The sequence below is a fragment of the Protomyctophum bolini genome, assembly GCF_963924005.1.
Source record: "Protomyctophum bolini genome assembly, chromosome: 18".
NCBI classification, from domain to species: domain Eukaryota; kingdom Metazoa; phylum Chordata; class Actinopteri; order Myctophiformes; family Myctophidae; genus Protomyctophum; species Protomyctophum bolini.
This window is the reverse complement of record NC_137879.1, coordinates 12423202-12436467: the sequence shown is the minus strand read 5'-3', so window position 1 is coordinate 12436467 and position 13266 is coordinate 12423202. Positions and strand designations below refer to the sequence as shown.

Sequence of the window (13266 nt, the reverse complement as noted above, 5' to 3'; positions counted from 1 at the left end):
CCGCCCCAAAATGGGCCACTGTATATCACTGGAACATGATACAACAAGCACAGCCCAGGGTGAGAAGACACATACAGGGACATATGGATCGAGACGCGTCATAAAGCCTGGTTGTTTGACTGATTAATATTGATGTAGGCCAATCAAAGACTGTAGTCTGTGCTGTACATACAAGTCAAGATGGAACTCTGTGGCTCCTGTAGGCAGTGAAAATCCGCAGTGTCAATTCAAAATGGACAGTGACTCACACAAACACAAACAGCCCAGGGTGAGAAGACGCATACAGGGACATATGGATTGAGGATTCGAGATGAGTCATAAAACCTGGTTGTTTGACTGATTAATATTGATGTAGGCCAATCAAAGACTGCGCTGTACATACAAGATGGAACTCTGTGGCTCCTGTAAGCAGTGAAAATCCGCAGTGTTAATTCAAAATGGACAGCGACACATGCACACAAACACAAAATGGTAAATGGTGCATTTATATAGCGCGTTTATCGAAAGCGCTTTACATACGATTGTGCATTACATTCACACACACACATTTCAGACACCGATGGAGGAGGAAACCATGCAAGGCAACAACACTATAACACTAACTCTGGGGGAGCCCGGGATCGAACCGGGAACCTCACGGTCTATCCGGCCGCTCTACTGGCCACTCTACCCCCCGAGTCAATGCAGCCCCGAGACACAGACACAAGCGCACGCATGCACGCACATTTTACACTATTAAAATGCATAGTGTGGACACCACTGGGACTGTATAGCCTAACTCCTGATTTTCCTCCATAATCACCAATCAACAGGCTCTAAAAAAAACTGCCCATCAGCATCAGCACCACCATGCCTGCAGCACCACATGGAACATGAATTATGAACATGAATGTGGCCAACGCTAGATTAACCCACAGTTTTTATAAACCGCAAAACAAAAGACCGATTAGCGATCCTCGCAATCATGAACGATGATGATTTGAAGAAGAAGAGGAAATTAAGTGTGATTACTGAGCAAAACAGGCTAAATCAGATAAGCCTGCTCTGTGCTTTAATTGGTTATCGAGTCACTTTAACCTCCATTTAAAGCGGTTTGTTTTAATTGTGTGTATAATAATCAATCAAGAGAAGAAAACGTCTTCATATTACTGCGTGTGTGTGCGTGTGCATGTGTTGATTCCGTCAGCCTCTGAAGCCAACTTCCTCTGGATGACGATGTCTCGGGGCTCCAGCTGAGCACCAGTACTAGAACACTGCACAGTACACAGTAGCAGGTCGGTGTTAATTACTATCATTACACTATTTATTTAAAGCTGCATTGCTTGATACGTGGCCCGTACTGTACGTACGCACACATAAACAAGGGGAAATAAGATTACACGCCACTGTGTTTCTAAACAAGCCAACTCTCCCACGCCACTCTGGCACCAAGGAATAATACCAGAGCGCTCACCTCTAAACACAGCCGCCCTAGCCTGGGCGCCATTCCGCCGAACTACCAATGGTCTCTACCTGGTATTCTTAAACGTAGCATCAGTAAACTATGCCAAAACCTAACCCTATTACTAAACTTAACCTCAGTAAAACGGTGCCAAAACCTAACCCTATTCCTAAACTTAACCTCAGTAAAACGGTGCCAAAACCTAACCCTATTCCTAAACTTAACCTCAGTAAAACAATGCCTAACCCTAAACTAATCCTAACAAATACAAGAATACAAGACACCAAGAGACGACGACAGCAGGCCGTTTCAGCTACATGTCAAGTGAATTAGTAGTACCGGTAGTTTAAATGTAACTAGCTATTAAATCGATAATAGTCTTCTTAGAGTGTGGACAGATTTTGACAACATGGATGAAAACCTGATTACCATGTACAGTGCTTGTTAATAACTCCCACACTCTACCACACTAATAGTATACGAGACAAAACAAGATACAACCCAGTCAGTAAATCCTGCATGTGCCTCGGCAACAACTACATGAAAACAGCAAGAAAGTTCAACTCCTGCTTTTAGCTACGGTTAAGACAGGGTAGGGTCACCTCCCATGAGGCAAGACACAGCACAAAGAGTACCTTTCTCTTTCACACAGACACACATACACGTGCAAGCATGCACACGCGTGGTTCAAATGGGCAGTCTTTAAAATATTTATCTTCAAAAAGTAGAGAAAATATCCAGGCTCACCAAAGCTATGTTTTTGTTAGTGGATGCAGAGGGGGGAAGCATCTGAAAGTGGGTAAAAGTGTATTTATGAACACATATGAATGAATGTCTGCATCCATGCATATAGTGCTGCACAATTCATTTAAAAAAAAGATGGAGATCAAGATGCAGACACCCATGCGATCTCATTTCTTAATTTTGAGAAAGAATCGTGCAGCACCAGTTGGCTTTAGTTACGCTTACCTTTCTGCTACAATAGGTCGTCTATTTTAAGCCACAATAGTTGGCTCCGGGGTGCATACTTAGTTTAGACTAGTCATTGGTTAGACATGGGTTAAGCTTAGGTTTAGGTGTGCTGCCCCGTGGGAGGTTAGGTTTAGGGTGAGGGTTTGAGATAGGTTGTAGTTATAGGACTAATGGCTGGTCTAACCAATGACTAGTCTAAACCAAAAACTGTCTAAACTAAGTACTGCACCCGTTGGCTCCAGGTGATGTAGTAATAGTAATGTTCAGCAACTACAGACTATAGACATGAGAATCGTGATCTCAATAACATTGTGGAGGAAAATCGAGATTCACTTTTGAGCAAGAATCGTGCAGCACTACATGCATGCAAATCTGCAACTGAAACATGTTTGTCAGTGTATCAACTCTCAATAAGAAAGAGTCAAAAATTGTGAAAATACCAGCGCTATTTTCACAATATTTATCTGTGGAACCGATTCTAACCAAAACTAAATGTAATGCCTCAACTCCTACATTCCAAGTGCTTGTCAGGGTGGGGGGGGGGGGTCCCCAGTTCAAACAAATATTATTTTGGGAGGTCCCCAGTTCAAATATGATTATTTTGGGGGTCACGGCCTGAACAATGTTGAGAACCGCTGGTAGGGGACATGGAGGGGAGCTTTGGATCTTATGTGGTTTGACTGGGAGGCAAACACAGTGGCTGCTACTGCGGTGTGCCCAAAATCTGCCTTTTGTATGGTTTTGAATAGCATATAATCAACATCAGTGCTCTGATAACAATCGACACCGTTGTCACACAATGGTGTCACGTCATGTGGTCGTCTACGAAGCTCACAACTCGTCGCATTCCTGCGTGTCGTTGCGAGCTTGTAGATCGCCTATTCTTTCACCATCTGTGAAAATAGGGCCATGCCCAAAATAAGGAAGCCAGTTTGAAAGTGGTTAATATAATGCCAATTAATAGTGTCTTGAAATCAGGTACTTCGCTCTCAAAAGGTTTTTTTTTCTATCCTAAAAACTTGTGAACTGCCGTTTACAGACATAAAGGAGTTTGGCTGGAGGCAAATGAGTTTGGCTGGAAGCATAACTCATAGGCATTACTCACAGGCACAGCAGTGCATTGCCTCGTTGCAAATGTTGTTTACAATTAAACATTTTGATACATGGAGCTATGGTTGAGAGTTGCTGGTGGGTTATGATTAATGTGCCCGGTTGGTAAGAAAGCCCTATTTACAAAAATATGTATTTGACTTTGAGTTTGAACTGTGCTTCTGGCTTCGACTGCAAAACTGCATCCTCCTCACCCCAAGGAAATTACTTATACTTTCAATTACCTTTGTGGATACAGACAGCAATGTGACCTTCCAGATAAGTGGGCAGGTCAAATTCTAATAGTCTGTCAACATGACAGAAGGTTGGAAGCTCATCACTACAGCTGAAATTCAGTGTCATTCCACTTTAAGTCTAAAGCTGCGGCCATAACAGCTGGCTCATATGAGTCAAGGGAGATGGAATAGGTAGCAGCCAGACCTCAGCACTGAGGGTATAATAGATCCATCACACAAACATGTCAGTGTGTGTGAGGACATTTTGCCCCTCGTAAGAGATATATATATATATATATATATATATATATATATATGAGTGATCTGGACTGGACTGGAGCCAGAGGTTATACAAGCTATTGAAGGGGATATAAGTGATATTTGTGGTAAATACATGATTTGTATTCCAACAGTATTCGCCTCTCAGGTTCTCAAATATGCCATAAAGATTACGATCGGAGTAGCATGCTTAAACTTTTGAACAATGAACTTCTTTTCTTTACACAATACACACACACACACACACACACACACACACACACACACACACACACACACACACACACACACACACACACACACACACACACACACACACACACACACACACACACACACACACACACACACACACACACACACACACACACACACACACACACACGTAAAGTGAGTGGTGCAACTCCGGGTGGGGTCCCTGGGGGAACCCCTACACGGGGGAACCTTTCCAGACCCACAGGTACGCGGCCAGAGTGCCGGGCCGGTTCTGGCGAGCCGCCCCGCGTGTGTGGCATGTTTGTGTGTCCAGGGGGTCCCTGTACTGTAACGTAACGGGAGATGAAATTGGGCAAAGAAGATGGAGATGGATCGGGCACACACTACGCAAACCAGTGTCAAATACCACCAGACAGGCTCTGACTTGGAACCCTCAAGGGAAGAGAAACAGAGGCCGGCCCAAAAACACCTGGTGGAAGGATCTCCAGGCAGACACCAAGAGGCTGGGATGCACCTGGTCGCAGATAGAAAAGAACACCAGTGACCGAGAACTCTCGAGGACCCTAGTCGACGGCCTATACCCTGGAAAGGGTGTCAGGCACAAGTAAGTAAGGTAAGTAAGTATAGGTGCGGATCCCCCATGTTGAAAAAAGATTATACATAAAAAAGCTTGACAGCTCTAAATGTCTGACACATACAGTACAGTAGTCCAGGAAAATAACCTCTCAATCCATCTAGCCGTCTGTTCGCCTCCATGTTGCGTGCATGTGGACACACACAGTCCTTGATATGAAATTGTTTGACATAGGTTTTTCAGAGTATTGTCTATTTAGAAGATTAAAAAAAAATAGAATCGGCCTCAGGTCCACACACACACACACACACACACACACACACACACCTTTTGTCCTGCTGCTATTTGGACAAGATGCATATAACCTGGTGGGGGGGAGAAGGTTAGCCAGATTACAGTGTAATCACACTACGCACACATACACGCACTCACGAGAAAGGTCATTTAGCCTGCAGGTGTCCATGGCAACGGGTGGGGTGTGGGGGGGTCCTGGCAGTGCCAGTGTGTATGAGACAACAGTGCCAGCGAGCATGCCAAGGTGACCTGGCACCTACAACTTAGTAGTGTGTGTGTGCGCAACATGCGTGTGTGACTGAATGAAGGAGAGAAATACATCACCACCACCGCTGGGTAAAACAATGTTACTTAAATCTCAGTGCACAAATGAGTCCAGAGCTGGTTACACATCATGAGCACTGTTCTGAGTTCTAGATAGTCCTTTATTGATCCCGCAAGGTACATTGATCCCGCAAGGTACATTCAGTTGTCATGGCACTAGCACAGTTACAAAGGTTTATTAAATCTCTCTTTCTGCTGCAAGTTGGCAATGCGTGGGGTTCATTCTATTGTTGATTTGCTTACGCACTGAAAAACAGAGCAAATACAGAAAACAGATACAGCTAGGAGGAGAAAAGAGAATTCATAACAAATAAGAGTATAACGGGTAGTAAGGCACGAGGATTATGAAGGAGCTAGAAGCTCACTTCTAATGCCACACGCCTGCGTTGTTGTCGTTTCTCCGTGAATATCATGTGTCCGAGTGAGACATTATATACAGTCACATACACACACACACACACACACACACAAAGCGTACCTTTTAATTCTTAATTTTTATCCCACGATTTTGTAACCCATCTTTTCACCCAGTGTCAATTATCTAATGCATGAGGAGTCCAAGCTGCTTCTTTTCACCTGACTGGGGAGTTTCCCCAGGCCGGACGTAGCGCGTGGAGGAACACGTTATTCTGACCAGTTCCTTTCCCTTCCATCAGGCGTCCCGGCTGGCCATGGGGAGGTAGTTTACTGCATGTTTTTTGTGACCCTAGGGGACATGGGGAGAACATGCAAACTCCACACAGAAAGGGAGGGAGGGCAGAATCCAAAAGAGGCCGGGCCGTCGATAGGCCGGCCCGGCCAGAATATGCCAGGTAAACCTTTGAAAGTACACAGCTTAGTCTTAGTGGAATACACCGTATGTATGGCTTTTATACCGTTCTCAGCCACACGCCATCCATAAACAAAATATCATCCTCCTCCTCACTTTGAAGATTGACATACACATGAACGAGGCATACTGTACAAATACACCCGTCACCCACCCACACACATACAGTACTATATGCATACGCATACAGTATTGCTCACGGATGCAGACACACACATTACACAACACAAGCTCCGTGCATAGAATGACAATGAGACTCTCTCTCTCTCTCTCGGCCGAGCATCGAGCCGAGAGCTTGTAATCTAAAGGAACACATTAGTGCTTCAGCATTATATTCCATATTTCATGGTATGCGTACCGTACCGGTCCGTACAGGCATACGGCGTGAGGAGTGTGCTAATATTTAGTGACAATCATAACTGATAGGTGCACGTTGCGTACATTATAGCGCTCATGGCGCAATCCCTCAACGCGTCCCCTGTCGTCCCCACCCCCCCCCCGAGCCGAGGAAGGGGTCGTCATTTTGTTGCCCCTGCCCTGGCTATGACTGTATGCGTCTATCATTTCACAAGAGCATGCGCTGCTTGACTGCCTTCAGGAGATGGAAATTCAGTCTCCATCATCACACTGTGATTATGTGTGTATATGTGTGTATATGTGTGTGTATGTGTGTGTGTGTGTGTGTGTGTGTAGTACGCATTCAGCCAATTTCCCTTTCAGATGAGCTCTTATCGGTACACACTGAGGCGAATCAGGCGAGCCAGCCAGCGAGCAGAGAGAGGTAGAGCTGTTGCCTTTTCCACAGGCGCATGCCGAGTGGAGGAGGGGGCTATGGGGAGGTGGGTGGGTGGGGGGGGGTGCACTTCCGACTCCATATATGGAAGTGCTGGAATTCCCCCACCCATAACAGCAACAGGGTACCGACCTCACCTTCGGGTGTGTTCGGTTTCCGTTCGGTTTGTGTCACTGGGAAGGAATTCATCAGATTAATTCTGATGAAAAAAATGTTTTGGTGATTATGTAATAATTGTGGCAGGCCTAGTCCGACAGCGACGATATGCTAACACAGTACAGTACAGTACAGTACAGTACAGTACGAACCCCATGCAGGCGATCAGTTGACAGTTCACCATAGCTGGAGGGTTTGACTGGTTCGTGAAACCAACTGCAGTGTACAGAGCAGTGGATTCATATTAGCCGTTCATCAGATCTGCCTACTGGTGCGAGAACAGAACTTATGAAGAAAGGAGATAAGAAGAGAACATGGTTTATCGTCTGAGTGGGAGGAATCTATGCAATACACACACACACACACACACACACACACACACACACACACACACACACACCAGGGGATACAGCCTATTATAGCGGTGAGATAAAAGCCAGTTCCTGCTTGGAATCCCACTAGCACAACCACTGCTTTCATGATTAAATGTCACTCTAGAAAAAGGTAGCAATGGGAAGGCAAATCTCCTATTAAAAGCGCGCGCATGCAAGCATGCACGCAAGCACGCACTGAATTCTAGCCTTCATTTCCTCCTCATGCCTCTCTTTCCCTCCAATTAGAGCTGGAACTTGAGCACAAAAGGTCCTCACTCCTCAACCTCCTCTTCTATTCTATCCCCTTCCGTTTTCTTTTTTACGGGGGGGGGAGGGGGGGGGGGTTCTCCGTAACGTTCCTCTCTCGACCTCAGCAGTCAGTCTCCATCTCTGCACCTCATATGAACGTACAGTATAGGAGGGGCCATCAGACTGCATTCCCACCCAGCAGAAGCACAGAGTGTGATGACAGCTATAGGCTATACCAGAGGCTACTTTCAAAATGACAAGCTCAACTAGATCCACCCAAAACATATTTTACAATTGAACAATGTCCCCTGTGTGTGCTTTGGAATAGTGGGCGATCAAGTCTTAATACAAGTGGCAGATTATTTTTTTATTTTTTTACATTTAAATAATACATATTTGTTGGGCATGTCATGTTGATCTACCGATGTTAGAATTTAGCCGGGTCGGCTATTAGCACCTGTGTGCAGTCCACGTTGTTCAATAAAAATGCTTTTTTATCCGACCACCGGTTTCCTATAAGCACACTGACCGCACTGCCAATAGAAACTAATAGGCGAGTGTGCTCCTGGTGTATTAAGAATGCATGGGTGCCAATTGCCGACCCAGCAAAACTCTAACATCCGTGTCACCTTGGTGAGCGCTTAAAAATCTGAAATCTGAACGTTTACTGTATCTCCACGTTTGCTCTGTAAATGTAGTCATCACAGAAAACAGGCTGAAGTTGGCTCAGACTGTCATGATTATGACAGTCATGTTTCAGGGCTACCCTGGTGGAAATGTTTAACTCATTTAGACTGCACCGATTTTATCAATCTGCTTCTCTTGTCTTAAGCCATATTCGCACGGGAATAGTATTACCGTCAGGACCTCAGGTAAGATGTAATAATCACAGAGGACGTCTGTTTTTAATCCTGTGCGCATCCACCATGTCAGTGATTTGGGCTGTAATAATTGCAGGCCAAATTACCTACCATATTTTTATTATTTTAGCACCGGGGTCCTGTGATAATTGTAGTCCCATGCAAATAGGGATTTTGATATGGTTGATTCACCAGGTTTTCTAAAGCAAGCATTTAACACAGTGTTGCAATAATACAACATTATTATTTTATTTTATTTTTGTATGTTCTTTTTTACACCTAAACATCATCATTGATGTTCATTGCAATGCCATTGCACATGATATTTGCATATAAATAGTAAATACTAAATACCCCCATAGAGGCTGAAATTCACACTAATTAATCATCTCTGGACATTGAACTTTTTTAACCTATGACCTTTGACCTTTAACCATGATAAAAGTAAGTAAAATAACTGTAATATATGTTTTTTTGTTATCATTAGAATGTCTAGAACATGTTTTATTTATTATTATGAAAGATATCCCCCAAATGTAAATTATTAATTTATTATCATTATTTTAATAATTATTATAAATGTGCATAGTTTCTTTTTTGTTTTTTTACATAATTTCCTCTGATAAGTCCTAGTAGTAAAAAGTAGTAGTAAGGTTGAAATGTCTTTTTTGCAAGTATAAATTAATCTGGGTTTTACAGGGTTAAAGTAAACGTGACACCTCTGCCATGTACTGAACATGAACACGTCAAGGAACGGCCTCCTCTTATGTAACAACACGCAACAATAGGCAAACAATCAGGCTATGCTTAATTGCAACACAATGCCATTAAGAAGAGATTAGGCTTAACCCACTTACACAATACATACATATAGTACTTAATTGACCGGGATCCCCCAGGGATGTGTACTTGCCCCTCAGTCTCTCCCCCCCCTCCACCCCCCCTCCCTCCCTCACAATGCGTCGGCAACGTTGGCAACGCAAAGTGAGCTTGTATTTTTCGACGAATGTTGGCGTACTCCGACATGGTCAGAATAGGGATGAAAAGAAGCCCTGGAGCCCGGGAAGACTCAGTGAGTGGGGTTCCGATAGACGAACAAAGCCGGCTATATATCTCCACACAGAGACAATGGAGGTTGAAAGCACTGTGATTAACACAGTCTATCCTCTCAAAGATACACTTTCGAGGTGAGTTCAGGAGACCCCCCCCCCCACGATGAGCTTATGCTGTTCCACCAAGACGGTCTTTCTCCCTCCGGTGTGATTGTGTCAAAGTAGTGACCACCACGCCTTCCTCTGATTAGTCTGCCTTGTGGCGAAGGATTCCAACTCCCCCCCTCCCCTCCACTGCTGCACACATCCAAGCTCCCCCCAAAAGGATGCCCTGCCTCTCACCTGCAGAGCTCTGGCTGGGACAACAGCTGTGACTGACTGACTCACACACTCACACACACACACACACACACACACACACACACACACACACACACACGCAGTGGTTTTCAACCAGTGGTCCTTGAGGAGGTTAAAGGTGGTCCCCAGCTAAATGATGGAGAGTTGGTAAACAAATGGAACCGTATCTTTAACTCTTGAGAGCGTAAAATCAATCCAAATGGACCCGTTTGGTTTCATTTAACGCTCTCAAGAGTTAAATTATTGTTAAACATCTGCATTACTTAATTTACAAGAAGTCTACACAATTAGAGAATGTAGAATAATTGTCGTTTTGATCAACGTTTGCCTGTTATGTCTCCTGTCATAGCAGCATCAATACAGCATGGAATTGTGGACAAAATCATATCCAACACAAAAATTAGTTTTGGGTCTAAATCTGCATCAAATGGTGGTCCGTGGCTCAAATGGCCAATAAATAATGGGCCTTGATAAAAAAAGGGTTGAAAACGACTGTTGTGGAGTGAAACCAGGAGTGAAACTCTCGGTTTGCCAGTAGTAACACTCCGGAGAGGCACAAGAGAAGGAAGAAAGAGCCGCGTGTTGACAGACTGTACTTCTGTGCTGCTTATGGGGATCAAGTGTTAGTCAGCATTAACATTCTTCTGTCAAGAACAAATATTTCTGGCATGTTGTGTGTGCGCATTTGTCATATGACCAGATTTTGCCCTTGTGTCTTAACTCACTGGCCCTTTTTTAAACTAGTTCCTCGCGGTTTGAGCATAGATATATAAATAATATATTATAGCCACCAGAATTTCCCTCCCACCCAGTGCCTTCTCTATTATTTATTTAATCTATGCTCACTCAAACTTATTGATATGCGTGTTTTTCTATGAATTGAGGCTCAGATTGAGTTGATTGAACAGAACGTCAATGTTAGGAGCTCATTAAAAAATTGGCGGTATGTCGCGGTTACAATATTAACGCTTCTGGTGAAAGTAACTACCAGCAGATTAGTTTTGGGTTCTTCAAAATATAAGACTGCGCTGCATCCCACGGTACGGGTTGCAGCGCAGGAGTCACTGGTGGCAGCGAATGAGTTTTAAAGAGGCTCACGGCTGGAAATATATGACAATATTTACAAGCGTGGATTTCACCTACGGCAGCTCCCTGGAGGAAGACAGCAGGTGATGTATACTGTTGTTACAGTACATATACTGTACGTGCATCTGCAGGGAAGATTGATGAGTCAGCCGTAAATAAAGCTGCCGAGTGCCTTAAATACGCTCAGCAACATGCTATTTATTACTCATAAACTCGACTTAAATACATTCAGCAACATGCTATTTATTACTCATAAACGAGTAATATATCCATCTACCCATTCAGTCAAACATAAACCAATGAGCAGAGTCCGACAAACATCTGAACAAAACTGCTTCTGTCTCACCGCATTTCTTATCAAAAGGTCTCACTCACACACACACTAATTGTGTGTGTGTGTGTGTGTGTGTGTGTGTGTGTGTGTGTGTGTGTGTGTGTCTAATGTGGGGTGAAGGTTGGCAAAATGTGAGCAAGGTTGCAGCAAGCAACCCACATTCCTGTCCACAGATAAATTCATGGCCAGCCCCAGTATCAGTCAGTGATATGTTACAAGCACGACACGCACACACGTGTGAGTCACACAATATCGCATTCCCACAGCTCCCCATCTCTCAGCAGAGACATTACTCAGCAGTTGTCAGGTTGAAACATTCAGTTCAGTTCTTTCTTCTATTGGCTCAATGTGACTCAACTGCCTCAGACCTCAGTTATAATTTCCGTTATATCGCTCACCGAAAATATGTTCAAACGTCTATTCTTGGCCAGTAAGCAGCTGGCCAGCGGCTAACTACACTAAGTACCAACCAAGTACACTCTTGTCAAACTATTCGGGTACTTTGATTGTTGGCCCCTCTCTGGTAGTTTTGCTCTACTCATACCAACACTGTACAGTTCAAGCCCCCTGTGCCACTGGTTGTCCAGGGACCCACAGGGGTCCTTGAGGCCTCGAGTCCCCAGTAAAGGGACCATGGAACCAAATGGACCCTGATGGGTCCTGATTTTTAAAGGACCATTTAGTCTATTTTCAACGCATCTTCATGACATATAATCATTCGTCACTAATGCTCATTGAACAATGGCTTCCATCCAAGAAATGGCCGGTGAATAATCGATGTCATTGGTAGGTTTCTGAACTGTAATGAGGTGCAGGGAGAGAGAGAGTAGACAGTGAATCAGTGAATCTAAGTGAATCAAGGTGCACACGGACCAATGGGATGTACACCACAGAACCTGACTAATAATAATTACCCAACAAACACTTGACAAAAGGTGGCACATTACATTACTAGCTGGGCATCATCACATACGGCCAGTTGAAAAACCTCTCCATTAGCCGTTGAGTGCCACCATCTAAGCCTCGACATTAAGCCACAGAGTGTCAGTCGCTCACTAATCAGTCCCCAGCAGGAAGTCACATTAGCAGTGTTCTTCTCTTCCTACGTCTCAGAGTGAGCACCTGCTGCTTCTGTAATGATGCTTCCTGCTGATGGATGGAGGGAGGGAGCAGAGAAACATGTTGAACTCTCTGCAAACAGAATTCTCTTTTCGCTGCCACTGATTTTTAATCACTTTCCATTTTTAATCAGGACTCGAACCTGCGACATGCTGTCAGGCTACACAGTAGGCTAGCCTATAGGTTGCATGATTTTGCACTTTTTTGAGTGGTGCAGCCACTCGAAGGAACAGCAATGTCCGTCCCTCCATCCCTATGTCTGTATGTCCCTATATGTTTGGCCCAACAGGTGCTAAAGTGGCGCTGTTGCTACAAACAGAGAGAGAGAGAGATAGAGAGAGAGAGTGTTGCACTGTTGCCAATACCACACTCGAGAGACAGAGAGAGGGAGGGAGAGACTTGTGAGAGAGAATGTGTTGCAATGTCTGTACCGTGAGTGACTCTGCAACGTGCAGCATGACAGGCAACGCTGAAGCCAGGAACCAGACCCCCCCCCCCCCCGGGGACCCTCACACGGAGTTGCACCACTCACTTCACACAGGTGTGATTTTGTTTTACAAATTATAGGGCTGGGCTAGGACTCTCCAAAATCGTGAGTGCCATGATTGATTGGAACCAAAAATCCATCC

At 44.4% G+C, this 13266-nt stretch overlaps 1 protein-coding gene across 1 annotated transcript in view; it reads right to left on the bottom strand.

Annotated features, from left to right (window-relative positions):
* Positions 1–13266, bottom strand: part of baiap2b (BAR/IMD domain containing adaptor protein 2b) — an 81819-nt gene that overhangs the window by 66516 nt on the left and 2037 nt on the right. The gene's annotated exons all lie outside the window — the stretch shown is intronic.